Here is a 19,916-nt window from a genome sequence, read left to right as displayed (position 1 = left end):
GTTTTGGTCTATGCTAGTGATGGTTTTGGCCAAAACTTTGTTTTGGGGGTGACTGATGCTTTTTCATTCCCTCCTTCCCTCTCATCCCAATCTGTATTGAAGATATTCCTAAGTATAACCATGGCCTGAGTGCTACCTGGGTTTTTTTCTGATCATGTACTCATGTACATTCTCTAAGTATACGTGCAGCCTTTTCATCACATCAGAAAAGGTCTTTTCCTCAGCTGGAAGCTCATTGACTTTTCTATAAAACTTGTAGTCAGAAACTCTCTTTAATTAAGACTGTACAGAAAAGAGCTTTGATTCCAGACGTGTGTTACAGCCTGATGTTGTTTTCTCTGTCACTGCAGCAGATTGCTGGAAGTGTAGTCCTTGATTAAAAAGATTGTGGGCAATTACATTCCATCTCCACATCTTCAGTAGCTTGTCAGTGGGTCACTGGGAATCAGACTGCCAGAACCTTTGTACACGTTCAATTTAAAAAGGACTGGTTTTGGCACAGCACCCAACAGTTCCAGACAGCCAATACCTTATTAATGCACCATTAGCCACAAGGAACATTTTTAAGTGAACCTAATGTACAGGGAGGCATGAGGACTTGCCTGACCTGACTCAGCAATTTGGAAGGTCTTTTCTCCCTTGCAGGGAGCACACTGACTTCTGAAAGTGCCCCAGAAAATTGCTCTTTAACCCCTTGTTGTCATTTTTAATTTTGTTTTTAATGGACTGGGATCACTGTGGTTTGAAAGCAGAGAAGTGGGCTGAGGAATAGTTACCTGCCCCAAGGGAGTTCTCTTTAGGATAACTAAAATTATCAAAGGGATGATCAGCTCCTTTAAAAGTGTCTGAAGAAGATGGGGAAGAGGTGGCTGAGGAATCATGTTTGTTATAAAAAATCACAGATCAGGTGAGTGGGAAAATTGTTTCCTCCCAATTAAAAAAAAAAAACCAGTTTACAAAACAGGTAAACTTGGGAGCATTCAATGAACTGGTAGAAAACCAGCTTGTTATTGAAAAAAGGGCTTCTTCATTCAGCAGGTAGTGACTTCCCAAAACTTGCTACACAGAGGACTGGAGGCAGTACCAGCAGGCTTTTTGAACTGGATGAATTACAGACAAGTGGTCCAAAAATAGACCCTGAAACCACTAATCAAGGCTCTTCCTTAGGACTTCCTAAAACAGCAGTTGTGGGTGTTGGAGGACGGGCTGCCAAATGTGACAGTGTCCCTCAAGAGCATCTCCCCTCCGACCACTGGGCTGCCCAGCAACAGGTTTCTTATGTTATTTCTGGGATTGCTTTTGGGCTGCCTCTGGAAAGTCCCTTGAAGAGAAGAGAAGAGAAGATATTTAAGATCTGATCCAATTTCAGCTTCAATCTCTATTTCTATCTGTAAGTAATACAGCTCTAATACTTTTAAAACCAGGCACTGATCTTTGCTTCTAGTTTAACTTCTGTCTCTTCATATTTACTGAATATATTTATATTCAGTGCAATAATGAGATTCCTCAAAAGCTCTTCATGCATGAAAAGAAACTAAACTCAAACAGTTCAGTCCTATGAATAATAAGGTGAGATGTGTCCCAGTGGGTCTCTGCCTGTCCATGGCTGCTATTTCTTCATTGTCACAGGCTCGTTTTATGCCCATGCTCTTGGAAGTTTAATTAATTGCAAATGCAGGCAATGGAGAGTTGCTTTGCAGTACAGGTGACTTTGGGCCAGAAGCAAGTATACATCTAACATACAGGAATTCCATCCCCACATCTGTGTGTGCTGAAGAGGAGACAATTACCTTTGAGCACCATCTCACCAGACACGTACAGAGCATCCAGCCAATGATCTTTAAAACTGTGCAGGGAGCACGACATGATGACACCATTAGGATTAACTACATTTTCCTACCTCATTTGGTGTACTTCTGTGTGAAGATTTATGTTAGGACAGGAACTAACAGGACTGCAGTCATGACTCAGTACCGAACTAGACTTTTCTAAGGCAAATTTTTATGTATGGGCAAATGCAGATCTGGAACTGATTTTTTTTTTTTTTTAACTAAGTATTCTTTGTTTCCCCTTGGACTGTTTTCCCTGCAAGGTCTTCTAGATGATCCTAGTGCTGAGCCTGATGTTAGGGAATTACTCCAGATCTCCCACAGGTTCAATGTGCTGCAGCTGAGCCTGGAGCATCTGGAAGGGCAGGACACTGAGCTCAAAAGCAGCCCTTGCTTCTCAGTTGCTCAGCTGCAATTCTGCTGGTGCTGTTCCATCAGTGATGTGCTCAGAAGCTGCTCCTGTTCATGTGCCAGCAACAGTCAGACTTCTTACGGCAGGGGTTTCATTAAGAAGGGGAGAGTGAAGTGGCAGGAGGAGATTTATAACTCCATTGTGGCTCAGCATAAGTCTTCTCTTAGAAGGCAAACGAGAACAACTGGTTTTGCTCAGCTCTGCATTGTTTCTGATTCACGGAAAAAAAGACTCAGATCTTGTGCCATGTCACTGTAGATTAACACAAAGAATTATCTGGATTCTGTGGCGGGGGAAAAATGGCTCCCTCTATACTAAAATCTACATTCTCTTTTGGGTGGAAGCCTCTGTGTAGGAACAGCCTGGCATGCAGAGGTGTGTGAGATGCTCAGGGTTTGTGCAGGGGCAGCTAACACAGTCACAGGGATTGTCTATGGCAGGACAAGGCAAGGGAACAGGTTTTGTTTCAAGTTGTCTGTTTAGAGCAGGATTGTTCAAGCCACCTGTAACAGCAAAGCACAGACCTCAATTCTAGCTGAGGTTAGGAGTCAACACTTCCAAAGGAAGGCAAATAAAATCTTATTGCTTCTATTTTTCTGAATTACTGAAACTAATTGTCCTAGGGTGGCTGTATGATGCCTTTATCCCCAATCGTCTGCCCTGTTTATGTTGAAGTCTTGTTCCAAGAGTGAAAGGAGGAGGGAAGAAGCTCAGGGTTTGTTTTCAAAAAACTCACTCCCTCCTCCACATTCCGGCTCCGGGACGGTGTTGTCTGCAGACGGACGGACAGCGAAACAGAGCTCTCCTTTGCTTTTTCTAGTTAGTTTTAGCTAGCTGAGGCAGAGAAGTTCCCTGGACTGTGGTTTTTTTTCCCTTTCTCTGGACCTGCTCTGGACTGAACACCAGAAGAGCATCAGCAGCTCACACCTGTGGCCCAGTGGGCCGGGCCTGGGCCGCGGCATTGCCAGCGCCGGAAGGACTGGTCAGAGACTGAGTGAGCTGAGCTGCAGCCCGGGGGATTTGCTCTGAATTTGTCTCTCTTGGAGTGGCAAGAAGTCTTATTGTTTAATATTGTCTAAGTTCTCTTGTGTAATAAACAGGTTTTTTCCACTTTTTTCCTCCAGAGGTATTTTCTCCCGAACCGGCTGGGGGGAGGGGCCAATTGACTCTGCTTTCCTAAAGGAACCCTTTTGTGGGGGGGGAGGGGAATTCTTTCCCCAGACTTGCCCTGAACCAGGACACTAATTTTTAACTGAGAAGACGTTAAGCAAAGATACAAGGAAACTCTTTTAACAGCAGAAACCTGTAACACTGCCCTCAGCCTGTAAGTCTGGGCTCTGCAAAGTGAACTTTGCAAATGGAGATTTCCTCCAGCATCTCTGTCCATGTACACGACTGCCCCAGCTGCACCCTCAGCTCTGAGTGCTACAACATTCAGCTCCTGTAAATATGCCAAGCCTCAAGTAGGGAAGTCTGTGCAGGCTGGTGGCTGGAGTAGATGGAGTTGGGAAGGAGGCTGGGGAGCCTGCTCACACACAGCCTGATGCATGTTCTGCTACCAAGGTCAGCAGCCCTGGGGAGACACAGAGTAAATAATGGGGCTGCCTCAGGCACCCTTCCTGGGCTGAGGGAACACTGCAACTGCAAACCATTCAAAAGCTCTGAGATATACAGCACTCAGCAAGAATATAGCTCTTTATGGGCATGCTAAAATATGGCCTGCACATGGCTGGGTGCCTCTCTTTGAATGACTTTCCCCTAGCAGAGAAAAATGTCTGGCTTCTATTTACATGACTGTGAGCACCCTTGAACTAAATTAGTTTTGTAAATGTTGGACAGGCAGTGGGAGGGTTGATTTCTAGGGAAATTCTTTTAATAATAAAATGCCTCATAAAAACTGCATTGACTTCAACCAGGCAGACTGTGGGCAGCTAGAAACTTCTGACTGCTTCACTTTAACCCAGTGCTTTGGGGCTAAGCAAAACACAAATGCCATCATGGTCGTGGTAAATGTCCCTCAGGAGCAGGAAAATCAAGGGCAGCACTGTTTACATCTGCTGGGTCAGGGCTGAGGACAGTGTGATACTCAGTGAGTAAACTTGGTGCTTCCAAGACACCTCCTTGGAGTCAGTGGGATGTATGGGCTGGCAGCCTACACTTGGCATTTCCCACTTTGTGCAGTGGTGTGACAAACACAAACTTTAGACTTCCTCCTCCTCAACCGTTTTTATTCCGTGCACTGACTCACTCCTGACTTTGCAGTGAGAAAGACAGTGGGGTTTGTGCATTGCTGGGTTCATATGTCTGAAGGTACCATCTCAACTTCTTCCAAGGCCTCCATAAAATCAGGTCTGAGAGCTAAACAGTTTCAGGAAACCCTGCTGAACTTTCTCTCTCAGGAAAGCCTTCCTGCCAGAAAGGATGCTCTGATGGGAACACTGCATTCCCAAGCCAAATTGCCCTTGGAATCACTTCCCCTGTCTGCCAGCTAATAAAACCCTAATTTTCTCAAAGGGAAGTTCAAGCAGAGTTTTGACTTTGAAAAATAAGTGCCAGCAATTATCTGCTGTTTGATATAGCCAGTTCTATTGATATGCAATATTTAATAGGAAGTGTTTAAATATTATAGTAGCAGCATAAAAACCTGCACCTGACCACAAAGAACAGTGTCCAAACTATTCCTTTGGCATCTACTGAATAGTATAGGTTAAAGTAAGTCTTCCAGAAGTCGGATAGGCTGTCTTGTCACACCTTAAAACTTCTCCTATGAAGTAATTTCCTGAATGCTGCCCTGGGGTGGGTTTGATTTTTTTTTTTTTTTTTCTTTCTTGGTGACCTACTGCAGTGGACACCAATTAAAGCATTTGGCAGGTTTCTTATAAATATAACCTTGAAACTGTGGAGCAATCTACTGATGAAACATGGCCAGCCTATGCATATCTGTCCATCAAGTGACCCTGTAGATGCTGTGGTCAGGAAGGAAAGCAGATTTTAGAAATTGGGGGTATCCTCTCCACCCACCACCCTGGTACACAGCCCTGTCAGTTCATACTGCAGGGACTCCTCTCCACCCCCTTCTATTTCAGGTCTTCTGACAAAGCTAATTATGGCAGCAAGTGACTTGCATCAATGACATTCAGGGAACACAAGCATTTGTGGGCTGGGGAGTTCTTGAGCTTTGCCCTGTCTGCAAATTTTCCTTCTTCCAGTGAAAGTGTAGTGGACTGTTATTTATATATGTTTAGGAAAACTCCTTTGCTATACATTCACCTTTTTTACTTTACCACCAGTCTTGGATAATTAATAGCCTCAGAGACCTGCTCTGTTACAGGCAGGCACTCCAAAAACTATCTTCCCTTCTGTTAGGTATTTTTTTAAGCTTGAGAAGCAACACTGCTTTTCTAACCCTAAAAACATAGCCTGGGAACTGGATCTAGGTTCTTTGCTACCTCATGAATCACCACACAGGGACTGATTCCTCACTGGAACTTGGAGCAGCCTAATAATTCAGGAGCCAGGAGACATCCTAGCTCCCCCACACACCCTGGCCTTACATATGGCATTGCTGCATTGCTACTGGATATAAAAAGCCTACAGGATCTGTTTCAGTCAGGAAGCAGCTGGGACTGTGAATGCAGATGAGAAGCAGACTTAATTCACTCAAGGAAAACGAGGCCAATAGAAAACGAACATTATTTTCCTGTCTATAATTGCATTTTAAGTGCATAATAAGTAGATGATGGTAACTATGTGCTAAAGGGTCCAACTGTTCTTAATTGATCAAAATAGCTTCTGAAGGCTGTTCTGCTGTGGATCTAACACAACATGGTATTACACCATTGCACCAGGAGGAGTTTGTAGTTGGCTTTGTGTCTCTTCTCTGGGTCAGAGGGTTTTCCACAGTTCAGAGAGCATCACTTGGTACTGACAGTCACCTGCCTCTGCCCCACTGACCTCAATAGAGGGGCAACTGCAATGTATCAGCACCAAAACCCTGCTGTCTCCCATGCAAGCTGAGTCTTTCCCAGTGGTTAATATAATGTTCAGCTTCTAGAAATAAGCAGAGATTGGTGGTCAGCCATGCTGAGCTGGGGGCATTGTGCCCAGCTGTTCTTTTCTTTATTTCTTTCCCTCTACCCCAATGGCAAATCTCTGATATAAAACTCTGTGGTGTCTCAGTTTCAATGTGTTAATAAAATTCCCCCTTAATAACCCAGAGCAGGCCTGGGAGCAAGCACAGGATCAGCCACATTGGCAAACTGCAGGGAGGGCAGGGAACACAGGGTTTGGGATGGACAGGCAGAAAAAATCATTTATCCCAGGCCAGCAGGGTGAGGGGGACCATGCCTGTCTCTATCCTGGTAAATATTGCATTGAATTAAAGAACCATGGTGAGACAGGAACTGGTTTCCTCCTCTGTTGGAACTTCAGACCTGGGACTGCATCTGTTTCTGAGTTTTATATTTCGTATCTCAGAGATGGGGAGGAAAAGGTATTTTCCCTGAAAAATGAGGTAAGAAAATCAAGAGTCTCTTCTCTGTGCAAGGAAGATACTAGGAAAAGTAGTTTAGGGTCCTAGAATGAAAACATTATTTATCCTACCAAGGCTTTTATTCTCCAGCCAGAGAATGAGGAGTACAATTCTGAAGTGTCTTGAAGTTGGCTGCAGTACAGGTTGCTCAATATTAATTAAAAAAGAAATAACAACAGCATAATCATTATGGCCAGCCCAGTGTTGTATTCCACCTTCTTTAAATAGACTAAATAAATAAACCACTGACTTAATAAATGTTTTCCATGAAGTAGCATGGCAACTGCTGCAGTTCACTGGCAGGTGTGCAGACAGCAGAGTCCTGGCAGAACCTGAATGCTCACATTTGAAAGGCAGCATCCCTGGGCCTTGTCTTTAATTGCAGAGCCTTAGATCACACAACTCATCTTGCTCTAGGCTCTGTGTCTCATCTGTGTCTTATGTTAACCTGTTGTCAAAATAAATTTGATTTGCAAACGTACGAGAGCTGGGCTGATACTTTAATTTCAGATCACTTATCTGAATGCAGTTTTCATGCAAGGATTTAAGCACATGCCTGGCTTTAAAGAGGTACTGAGGGCAGACCTGAGAATAAAGCAGTGAGGACAAGATATGTAATTGCATTTAGGTTCCTAATTTCTTGTAGACTTGCTTAACATTTCATGGATTCACTGAATGTTCTGAGCTGGAGGGGACCCACGAGGATTATTGAGTCTAGCTCTTGAGTAAAGATGAGACCACAGCCTTGGTATCATCAGCACCCTGCTCGACCCAACTGAGCTAAGATTTGAATGAGAACAGGGGTTTCAAGGAAGGATTCAAGAACCAATTTATTCCCCTGCCTTTGACATTTAACCTAAGTCCAACTAATAGTGTCAGATTTAAGGTATGTGTTTGGTTTGCTGGATGGCACCTGGAATTGCCTGTACATTGCTTTGTACTGGACCTGGCACTTCTCCCAGTCTCCACCTTTATTTATATTTATTTATAAATTGAAGCATTTCTAATTAGAGTAGGCAGGAACTTTTCAACTTTAAAAATTAATGCATTTATCTGGAATCCTCCCTGGAATTCAGATGTTTTCCTCGTATCTCAAGAAACAGTAACCATCTCTTTCCTGTAGGTTAATGTGTATGAATTAATTTTAATCCATGTGATAAGTGATATGAGATTGAGCTGAAAAAAACCCAAACCATAAATCTGTCCTGACTGTGCATATTATTTTAAAAAAGACTCAAAATAACTTGGTTAGTAAATGAATACAAAGCCTTTGACATCATGGGTGCTTCAGATTAACATCCATACAGCTGCTAAAATGGAAGTTTGTCATCCCACGTATTAAAGGAAGGTCAGAAAAATTAATTAAACAAATATATAGGAAGCCTGACCTAGAAACTCAAATCATGTCATTAGAAATTCAAATCAATTGGTATTTGTCTTGCAGGACAAAACCATTACTGCTTACAGAAACATTAAAGAACCATGGACCAAGTAGATAGAAATCTATTTTGGAAGGTTTTTCTTCCTAGCACAGGACATTTTCAAGAGCATTTAATTGCACTTTTTCATTTTGGAACTGAATGGTAAATCCTATACCACATTGACTGAGACCACAGCCTCATATAACCCCTGCAGCAGCATTTGCCCTAAAGAACAGCAAATTTGTCAATGCCTGACTTCATTAATATGAAAGCAAGAGTTCTTGTAGCAAAAAGAGAACTCCCTGTGACGAGTCATTGGCCAGGGTTGTAACAAGCTCCGTTTTAAGTTTCAAAGTGCAGTGATGTTAGCAAATGACAAAACCAGCCTTGGCCCCTGGGATGTGCTGAAGTTCATGAGAGGCAGTTCTGTCACTGTCAGAATCGGTTTCCCAGACCTCTGGGAAGCATCCCCTCCACACCTGGAGTTCCACATTCTTACCTGGGAGACATGCAGGAAATAACACCAACACATACTCACTTTTAGCCTTCTTTTGCATCTTGGTAGAGAGGCTTCTGCCAGTTCCAGTCATGCTAGGGTCATGTCTGCAGTGTCTCTGAACCCTTTCCAAGAATGGCAGCAGGCATCTCCAGGCTGCTGAAAGGGCTGGGCACCTCATGGTATTGCTCTTTGTACCACAGGCTGCTCTTAGGTCTCTGAAGGACTTCCCTCTTTGTGTCTCACAGGACACAACACTGGTAACTGCAGTTAGATGTTTCAAGTGCTAATCTTTTAAGAAGAAAAACTATTTAGCTTTCAGATTTATTTGCTTATGGCCTACAAGTTGCCAGACTCTAATTGTAGATAAAGTTCACCAAACGCTGGACTTGGTGACAATAATATAATCTGGGAGTGTTTCACTGGAAGCTCTGAGCAGTGACTGGGAATAAAACTTCTCCCTGGCTGATGTGGTTCAGCTGGAGATAAATAAGCACTATGTGCTTTGGTACATTCCCTGTGCTTCTGCTTCAGTGGTTCACTTCCTCTTATTTTGATTTATTCTTCTTTTTCTGGCATAAACTTAACATAAGACAGAGCTGTGCAAACTTGATAACCTTAAGGAATTATTTGGGACACAATGATCTAGGCATAATTCTCTCCTCCTTTATCCCCATAAACAACAAAGACCATAAATCACCTTCCATCTGCTGTGGCATGCAGTGGCACTCAGGAAATTCTATGCAGAGCTTTCCATCATGCAGATCTAGGCTGGGACCCTGTGGCCAGTGAAGTCTTACTTCCAAACAGCAAGTAGAGAAAACCATAAGACTCAATCTTGATTCCTCATTCCTTTCCTGTTTTTTTTTTTTTTTTTTGTTGGTTTTTTTTTTTTTTTTTTTATTTTTGTTTTTTTTTTTGGTTGGTTGGTTTTTTGGTTTTGTTTGTTTGTTTGGGGGCAGGGCTTGGTTTTTTTTTTTTTTTGGGGTGGGTTTTTTTTTGGGTTGTTGGGGTGTTTTTGTGAATAGAAAAGAAACAATCAAGCCAAATCACACAAAACAATGCAAGCACAACTACAGCACCTATCTATTGGTCTGCCTTTACCTTGAAAACATCCTTGTCCTCATTTGACAACTTCTGAACTTGGTGAATTTTATGAAACCTGTTTTAAAATATGGGAGAATTGAACTGTGTATAATGGCAGCTTTCTTTTGGGGGCGTGGGTGGGTGAGGTGTGCTTTTTAAGAGGAAAGCTTCTTTTTAGGGGTTTGACTCCAGATACCTAAAGTAATTCTCCACTCAGTCTGACAATGTGCACTCAGAAACTTTAAACTGCAAACTGTAATATTCAGTGGTTAAGGCAGCAAATTTTATGAGCAGGGTGTTTTACTGCTGTGATTTGAACACCTTGGAAATGCTGAGGCATATTTAAATATTTTGAAGGCATTTAATGAATAATAAATGTATTTATTATTGCTATGCCACTCAAGCAGGGAAAACAACATCAGCTTACATGAAAATACATTGGCAACTGCTCTGCAGCAAACAGAAGTTGATTATACACAAATCTTTCCTGTGGCTGGGGTAGAAGTATTTTCTTGAATGCCTTTTACACATCATTCCTTTGTGGTTTTCCCTCTTTGCATGCACTTGCACTTCCTCGTCTTTTTTAGTTCCAGCAACTGGAAACTATTTCTTCCTTCTCCTTTTTTGTAACCTGGTGAAAAAGTGCTTTTATTCCTTCACAAATTCCTTTTCTAAACAGTAGCCAGCAAGGACTTCATGGGGCAGTGATTTTCACAGCACCCTTTCAGCGTCCCCAGAGCTGTTCTGCTGTACAAGCAAATGCAGAGTATTTTTGAGAAGGATTGAAAGTAAATGACTTCAGATTTTCTGCTCTGCATTCACACCAGTGTTTTAAGCACAGCTTCTCAGAAAGTTACGGAGATCTAAAAAAATACCAAAAAGAAAGATGTTTATAGAATCATCTTCGCTATTTTGATGTGATTATTATTCATTCAAAGACATTCTTGCCTGCTAAATGTATTTTTACAAGACCTTCAGTAGTTATTTAACACCCTGGATGTTAATTTGTTTGTGGGCCCAATAAGCAACATGTTAATGCAAGGTTATATTAACAAGAGCTGTGTGGGAAAAAAAAAAAAAAAAAAAAAAAGAAAGTGCCAATACAATGAGAAGAAACTGTAAGAACAGAAATCAGAAAATTTTGCTGAGCAAATCTGTTTAGAAATAGAATTCATCCTTTCATATAAAGAGGGAGGAAACTCTTTAAGATAACCTTACAAAGAGATCAAGTGGGGAAAAAAATGCAGTAGTTAGCCCATGTTATGTGATAAAAGTAAAATATTGTAGAAACTTGATTGTTCCTTTCCTTTTTACTCTGACATAATTTGCAGTTAGAGCATTTACTGATTTTTATTCATGATAATACAAATATGGGAAAGAATATAGTAAGTACTGGACCAGATCCCACTTTCCTTACCTCACATGTTTGATCTTCTAATTTTATTCCTTATTTTAAAATTCTCTTTGATTTGGCTTTCAAGGTGAGGAATAGTCTTGACAGCAGCAATGACATGGCACAGCAGCAGGACTGGCACAGCCATCTGAACCTTTTTTGGAGCTGCTCCTGCTTTCTCCTCCCTCTTAACATTTTGCAAAAATCCATTCTTTTAGAGACTAATGCTTTAATAATGGAGGAAAAACAGAGGTTTAAAATAGACTGTTGTTTGCTGCTATGAAGTAAGGTGGAAGATTAAATAATAGATCATGTACAAGAAAGGTTGAAAATTAGTCTAATCACTCAAAAATTCTGAAGGAACAGCTATTCTTATTTTTCCCTGCTGGTTACTACTCTGTTTTATGGTTTAAACTGCTTTAAAAAATGCTGACTTTCTCTATGCCATAGAACTTCAAAATATTTCAGAGAAGTGCTATTGGGCAGTTGTGTAATAAAATTACTGTCTGCTTGCAATCATATATTCTGCTGCTGTCCAAAGATCATCTTCTCTCAGGACACCCACAGAATTTAATAGAGCTGGGGGAGAAATTTTTCTTTTCCTGATCAAACTTATCACATTTCCCAGACAGTCAAGGGGTGAGACACTTTGTTGGATCATGTGGTGAAGAGGGGGAAAAGCAAGGAAAATGTCCTAGCCAAGGAGGTTTCTTTGATACTTTGATACTAGCTTGGTGCTTTAGAATTTTTCCTTCCACAAGCCCCTTCCTCCCTGAAGAGCACCTTGGTGGTGCTGCTCTAGCTCTGGGTGAGGCAGTCCTGGTTTTCTTGCAGAAAACAGATTAGAAGTACTGTATCTGCTGTGCTGGTTATGGAGCATGATCCTTTCCAGAGAAACAGTGATGGAATTGCTCTTTGAGAGGTTCCCAGAGCTCCTCTGCCTCTTCTCCCCCCATCCCTGGGAAGGGTGACCTGGAATCACCTGCTGTGTGATTTTTGGGGTAGGGTTTTGTAACACCACACACCTTGCATTGGAGAAGATGCTTTCAGCTGATGTTGAGCCATTTTGAGGAGCTCTGTGTGCCCCCAGACAAGGTCCCCACCTCAAATCTTGCCACTTCGCTCCCCTGGATGTGCTCAGACTCTGGGTTCCTCCTGACACACAGTTCCTGTGCTTGCCACTGATTAAAATCCATTATTATCTCCTTAGAACAGACCTAACCATGGTGCAAACTATTCTGCATATCATGAACTTTGTGTGAGCAGATGTAGCTTGCAAATGTAGGAAGAAAGATGTTGCAGGAAACATTTTTTTTTCTTTAAAGAATGAATAAAAAGTAGGTGAGGCAGCACAGATTCCTCTTGTTCACTGTTCTTCTCTTTTTGTGGGGTGACTTGTTCCATTGCCTGCTGTTATGTTTACTAATGTGTAGCTTAAATTTTCAGTTAAGCTACCTCTCAATTCAGCCAAAGGTTTTAATGTAGGAACATAAGGAGATTACAGGAACAAATTGTCAGGGGAAAAGAAAGCTAAAGACAACGGTTCTGATCCCTAAGCAAATAAGGAAGCAAGACTTTCTTTACACAGAGTATCCCATTCTTACCAAATCCAACAGAAAAAATTCTGCTAGACTGCCAGTGTTATTTCCTTCTCTGCTATTAATTTTAAAAATGCTGCAGGCATGAACATTTTGCAGATACTTGCTTTAAGATACAAATAGTTGTCCAAATGCAAATAGGAAAATACAATATTTTTTTTTCCTGGGAGATGGAAAATCACTTGGAAAATTCTTCTGCACTGTGTCCAAAATATCAGGAAAGCATTTGTGCACTTCAGTGTCCCAAGGCAATGTTCTGAGAATGATGCCAACCATCATTGATTTCCATTTCGGAAAGTTTCCTTTAAAAAAGTGTTTTGGTTTGAACAACCAAAAGCAGGCATAAATTATTTATTTTCTCAACATTCTCATGCTCATTCTCTGACAACTATCAACATAAAAGCTTTATCTTTGGTGGGTGGGTAGTAGGGAATGCAGAAAATCACAGGTTAGTACAAAAAGGGTGGGGTGTTTATTCTGCATTTTTGTGTTTTCTGACAGTGTCTAGCACTCCCCTGCCCACCCAGGCTGCCACTTCAGCATCACTTCAGCCCTACACCTGAGAAGGGTGGGCTTCAAGACCATGACAAGTTCAGCTGGCTCAGAGTTAGACCTGGGATTACCCCTTTGTGACATGAAAATGTCAATAATATATGCACCAACCTTGCCAAATCTCTCTCTGTCCTCTGCTTAGAAAGCGTTGACTCCACAAAACCTCCCTTTAGGTGCCAAATTCTTTTATTTCAATTCCTGTGCTGGAGTCAGCTTCCAAACAGGCTCCACAGCAGTTTGCTACAGCTCCTGCTTCCAGCTGGCCAAGCTTTGAAGTGCACTAGAAAGGCTCATACGTTCCTGGAGATGAAAAGTTTTACTCTTTATTTAATTCACCTGAAAAAATGGCTTTCAAAGCTATGCTCGAGCTATTTCCAGCAAGGTCCATGTTGATGTGTTTCTGTTATTACTGTGGCAGAGCACATAACATGGCCATAACTGCAGATGGGGTAGGGAACTTCAATGAAAAGTAGTACTTCCAGTGTGGTAGGGTTATTATTGTGTTTCCAAGACAGCAAGAAACTAAGGTCATTCATCTTTAGAAGTTACCTCTTGTCAGCCAAGACAGAGTAATACACTGTCTATGAGCTCTAGACCATCTCAGAAAACCAAATAAATTTAAATCACTAAATCAGAGTTCATAAAAAACCTCAGCCTAGGTTGGTTGCTCCTGTGACTCCCTTACACAACCAGTCTGCCCCTTTCAGTGTTAAACTATAACTCCTGTGAATTTTAACTGAGAAGAATTCAGTGTGGCACTCTGCTGCCAAACTGCCCAGTGAAGTCACTGGAGCACACAGAAATGGTTTTGAGGGCAGCAGGCTTACAAACACACTTAAACTTTGAATATATGGGGCCAAGTTGCTATGACAGCAATGGTAACTGCAGGGCAAAGGGTGAGACTGATCGCTTGTATTTGCAATGTGCAGGCTGAGAAGTTTCACCTACTGCACATGCAGCATGTCCAGACATTTGAAAGCCAGGCAAGCATCACAGAAGAGTTTGTTCCACAATCAGTAGAAGGACACTTGAATGCTAACCACAAGGGAAAAAAAACCCAGCAGTCAGCTGAGGTGTTTTCTTATGGATGGTGACTGATTAAATATCACATGAAAGCATAACATGACTCTTAAAGCAAGATCCCAGGTGCAGGGGAACCAGAAAGCTGTTCTGTAGAGTCAGGCAGCACATTCAGCTCCATCTCTGCTTATTTAATCCCTAATTTAATGGGCAGAGGTAGGGAGCAGTACTTGAAAGGTGCTATTCCTTCAGGTCTACAGGCTCAGGGAAGGAAACTGAGAGTGTTAAAAACAAAAAAGAGAATAGGAAAGCTCTGAGCTTTTGTTTCATGAGCAACTTAGTATTTTGTCTTCATAACATAGAAAAATGCTACAAAAACCTTGTGTTGCTCGTGGGCTCCAAGTCCTTCTTAGCAGCCCTTTTTAGTGAGCAGCTGGTGGAAACCCCAAAATGAGCCCTAAGGTTTGCATCTGTGTGTGTGTGTACTTGTACACAAATATAAATTAACTGCCCTCTCTGTATTTTACCCCTACTCAACCTCTTCCTCCTACAGACAGTGATGGTTCTGTGCAGACTGTGCTTCCTAACAGCTCGAGAGCGTCCTTTTAAGTCAATCCCAGTGTCACAGGGTAGTTTTGGAGACAAACACTGATGTCAGCAACCCTGACAGATTGCTGTACAAGTCTGTCCAGCAGCTTGAAATGAAGCAGCACATGAACATACCCCTTCCTTGGCTGCTTGCTGAAATGCTCAGCTGCTTCGTCAAGAGAGACAGGTGTGTCCAGCTGGGACCTGCTGCTTTTGCTCTTACAGTAGAGACAGAAAATGCCTAGCACTAAATATTGCTTAAGGAAACTACTGTGGAATATATTCTGCTTGCATTTTCTTTCCAGATCTTGATTTATTTGGTTTTTTTTTTTTGGTTTTGCTTCTTTCAGAGAATCTGCTTCATTTGTATGCACTTATTATTTCTCACCAAAATCTTGGTTTTACAAGGATTATACGAAGGAAGTACTTTAAATGTAAAAAAGAGAAACATTCTCTTGCTGGTTTTCTCTACATTTTGAGATCTAAGAGTGTCCAAAAGGCTTTTAAAATCAAATCCCAAGCTACGGAGTATTATACAGAACACCCTCCTCAGGTGCAGTATTTCTTCATAAGAAAAATTAGTCCATCTACTTTAATTCTGTCTGTAACCAAATTTTATTTGTGCCTGTATTATGCTTTCATTCCTCTTCTAAAATATTATTTCCTTTGCTCTGCACACAATTTAAATCAAGACAATATTAGAAAACAAGAGGAAGGAACAAAACTTCATTGTCTATAACAGCCCAGCTATGAATGTTTAATGTGTGTGGGACTTAGGCAAATAAAGGCCCTGAGGGGAGCTGGGTGTTTGCCCAGGAGGGGCTGCTCACCATGGCCAAAGGTTTGCAAGGTCACGAGCTCCTGCACTTCTTTTTTTCTTTATCATAAACATCACCAAAAATACTCCCCATATACCTCCCATAGAAGTCTTTTAGGTTCTGATGCAGAGTCAGTGGGAGTCTCCTCACTGCCTTCCATGGATATGGGAACAAGACCCAAAGCAGAAGGCAGCTGGGAAAAAACTCCCTCACAGATGCAATTCTGAGTTTGTTTTGGTTTTTTTCCTTGCTATTACCAACCTGTTCCCATTCTCCAGGCAATTCTTAAAAGAGCTCATTACTAAGATGTGGCAGAAGGAAAATGATATGAAGAGAAAGCAGGTGTTTCCAAACAGCAGAATCTGCTTCTTCCCAGAGAATACCCATAGTGAGCATGGAGATGAGAACTGTCAGTGCTGAAATGGTGTGACAGGGTCTGAATGGGAGAGAATATAATGCAAGTCAACTTCAGTGTGCTGACCAAATATAGCACATGAAAAGAGTAAGGAGAGATATTTCTGAATACTTTTGCAGCTGAACAAGAATTGGATCAGCTTTTACTTGGGTATTTCCTTTCTGGCTGCCTTTTGCTTGCAACTTGCAAAACTGCAGTGCTGATACAGTGAACTCAGAGGCAGAGTATAATCCAGAAAACACCATTTTCTGGGGGTTTGCTGATGCAGATGGTAGAAAATCTATCAATTTCTCTTTCTGGGAAACATTTCCACTAGCTGTAAGACACAAAGATGGCCATGTAATGTTGTGAAAAATAAAAACAGACCAGAAGCAAGTAACGTTTTGTAAAGTTGTGATTCTCAATATAGGGATTACCTAAATTTTAACCTTGTGTGATTTTCATATGTGGTGATGCTTTTGAAGCTCTGCTGAAGTTACTGTGCAGGATATAAAATTCTTTATTTTAAAATGCTCTCATGTGCTTGAAAATGAAAGCTTTGAAGCATAAATCCTTAAGAATACCCCAAAATGGAAGACAAAATGAATGCAATGTTTATTTTTTCAGAGTTTAGTCTTTTGGTTTGGTTTAAGTTTCTTGACTTTGAGCAATTATGACTTATCATTATTTGGACTTCTAATAATGGGAGACACTTTCCTGACAAGATCTTACTGACAAAAATTGGCTCCCTCTGTGTTGGTAGCTGAGGTTTCCTCTTCTTCTCATTCCCACTATTTTTCATAATATCTGATGTGCCTTTTGGCTCATGGCTCTCACCAGGCTTTTAAAAAATCATTTTCCTGGAAGTGTTCTAGGAGAGGCTGAATGGAGTTCTGAGCATCCTGGTCTAGTGAAGATTCCTTGCCCATGGCAGGGAGTTGGAATGGGATGAGCTTTTAAGGCCCCTTCCAACCCAAAGCACTCTGTGATTCTAGAATTGATCTCCTCCCAGATGAATTATGCTCAGACTGAGGGCTGAATTCTAAACTAAATTGGTGAAAATCCAAAACAATTCCGCAGCATATGGTGTGATATGGTTATTTGGTAAGAAGTCACAAATATATTGGTGATGCTGACAGAGAGAATGGGAGCTTAAATTTGAATATGGAAACAAAATTGGATGGGTGACATCAGCGGCCTTGGACTGGTTTATAAGACAAACTAAATGTGTGAAGCAGCAAATTCTCCAGTAATCATGAAATCAATCAGATGGGGCAGGGAGAGAAATGGAAGGCTTTTCCACCAGGTAGTTTAGATTTGCTTGGACATGTGATTCTTTACAGCTATCAGCACTGACTGAAAGTCTAAAACAAGGCCTTGAAGGAAAACCTGTGATTTATGATAAAAAGAAATAAATCATTCCCTGTTTCTAGCAGAAGAAATGTGAGCATCTGTGTTTTCAGCAACCTTCTGTCTCATTTCCTCATCTTTCCCTCTGAACAAAGTCCTGACTGACACTGGGGGATACAATGCTCCTCCTGTCTAGGAATCTCTCTGGCTGACAACTATGAATTCTGAGTATCATGAATAGGATCCCCAGAGGCTCAGTCTCCCCAGGGCTGGATGAAATAGATTTGAAACTCAAATGCTAAAACAATGCTGAGAAGAGGTGTGTGTCTCTGCAGCCATCATTCAAGCAAACCCTTGTTTAGTTCACACTGTTTCCTTTGTATTTGTGTCCAAGAGGAAAGAAAAGATCATTAAAGGTTCCATGAACTCGTGGAGATTTAAAGCTGAGCACACGGCATTTGGAGTTTCTTCCAGATGTTTCAGTGAAAATCAGATGCTGATTTGCAGTTTGTTGCTCATGACTAAGTTTGTTAGAATACAGACTTCCACAGCCTCCTTTTAAAGTTCAATGTCCTGAATTATCCTCCAAAATCCAGATGCCAGAATTCTTGCCTAAAGCTTTAAGGAATAGATGCAGAAGGTGACAGAATTGTGGGCCAGCTCTTCTGCACTTTCTGAAGGTCACCCTGCCTTACCAGGTGCACTTTGAAGATACTTTGCCAAACATAGCGTGTGATCTCTCTAATTCTGCATGGCTCTTGTGTGCATATCTACACCTTTTGACTAGCACTTGGGAAAGGCAGGTACATCACTTTTGCTCCTGTTTTAAATGACAGCTCAGGCTGCAGGCTTTAGGAAGTACTCAATCTTAGTCCTTTAATCCTCCTTGAATGCTACTGCACTGCTGCTTTACTCACAGTAGGTTCTGGGGTTTGCGTGGGTGTGGAAAGTGAGGAGAGTCACTGTGGCAAATGAAGTATCCTAAACTGTAGCTATTACAGAGTATTAAGTAATTGCCCTTGGAAAGAAGTGATAGTAGAAAATAATAGCATATTCATTTTGTTGTTGAAAACGGACTGTCTAAGCATATATCTGAAAATCCCAGTTAAATTAAATCTTGATGCTCATAGCAGATAAGTATAATGAAGATTCTAAGAGATTTTCTTTCATACATATGAATAAAATAATTACTATGCAGCATATCTAAGTAGTTGACGCCATCACAAAGCCTACCCTTGAAAAACAAGAAAGGAAGAAAATGTCCCTTCTTTTGTAGTCAGAAAGAAAGTATTGACTATGTATGTGGCACATTTTGGATGTCACTAGCTGTAAGATGTATTTCTTTATAAACATGACAGTTCTACTAAGCACGGTACAAAAATTCCCCGCTCTTGTACAAACACAGCTAAACTTATCTCTTTGAGAACGTGCTGAATGTCGTGTCTTTTAAAGTGACATCGTCTGCGCCATTGCTTCCTGGTGCAACAATGACACACACTTCCAGTGGGCTTTGAAATTATGCAGCATGTTTATCCACCCACTGTATATTCTTTTATCCAGTTTTGTACTGGAAGTTTTGCGTCTGTTACTTAAATGACAGGTGTATTTCTTACTGTCAGGGAAATCTGTCCGTGCCTCTACACGTCAAAAACTGGTAGAAATACAGTGATGCAAATTAAAGTAGTTCAGGTGACTACAAATGTTGAGCAGCTACTCTTCATTAATTAAATTGACTTGCAGCTCATTACTGGCAGTGTAGGACAAAATTAGTAAACTTCCCTTTGCGTGTTTCTCTCTCAGGTTGCAATGCAATAAAGTGAACTTGACTTCTGAGGCAAGGCTCTTGCCAGGGTTACTTACAGACAAGATTAGGTGAAAACATAATCTTTACTAAGATGCTTATTCTAGGCTGAGAAATTAGATTTTATAACTAATGTTCTCCATTTTACATTTGACATGAACAATAATATTTGGCAAATAATTCTGAGGTTCCAGTTCAGGAAACACATTTTGATTAAAGACTCAGAATTGCATGAAAGCATAAAATCAGACATAATCTTCATTTTTGTCTTGTGATTCTCATTATGAATCCAGCGACTTTCCAACATCCAACTCCTTCTTTGCATTTCTTTCCCTCCCCTGTTTTGTACCTCAGAGGAAATAATTTGAAAACAGTAGCTTGTTAAATTACTGGAGTTAGTTTACCTGAAAATATCTGATGATAATGTCATCAAAACTGTGTGTTCTGAGCACATTTTAGTTACAGGTAAAATCCCTGCTCTTTCCTCATAACAGATGTACCAACACCAGCTTTATAATGCTCAGTCAGAGATCTCTTATAATAAATTCTCATATTTTCCAAGTTTGCTACAGGCTTTGCTGGAAATCTAGATGGAGAAAACAGGAGCAGATGAGGCACACACAGATT

The 19,916-nt window shown here is 41.1% G+C and overlaps 1 protein-coding gene across 4 annotated transcripts in view; it reads right to left on the bottom strand.

The window, feature by feature from the left end:
* The window catches only part of CTXND1 (cortexin domain containing 1), a 35,414-nt gene that overhangs the window by 13,449 nt on the left and 2,049 nt on the right, over positions 1-19,916 (bottom strand). The window contains exons 1-2 of one of the 4 annotated variants that reach the window (XR_008433304.1): positions 11,193-11,383; positions 10,103-10,638 (exon numbers count right to left, since the gene is read on the bottom strand). The exons of 1 other annotated variant lie outside the window; for it this stretch is intronic. The gene's annotated coding sequence lies outside the window, so the exon portion shown is untranslated. Of the gene's footprint in view, positions 1-10,102; positions 10,639-11,192; positions 11,384-13,395; positions 13,619-19,916 lie in introns of those variants that run through there. 2 more of the 4 variants (XR_008433303.1, XR_008433302.1) reach the window with 2 other exon arrangements.

This window comes from Vidua chalybeata, chromosome 13 (genome assembly GCF_026979565.1).
Source record: "Vidua chalybeata isolate OUT-0048 chromosome 13, bVidCha1 merged haplotype, whole genome shotgun sequence".
In the NCBI taxonomy this organism is placed as follows: Eukaryota; Metazoa; Chordata; class Aves; order Passeriformes; family Viduidae; genus Vidua; species Vidua chalybeata.
Note: the sequence above shows the minus strand (reverse complement) of the source record. Positions and strands in the feature narration are given on the sequence as shown.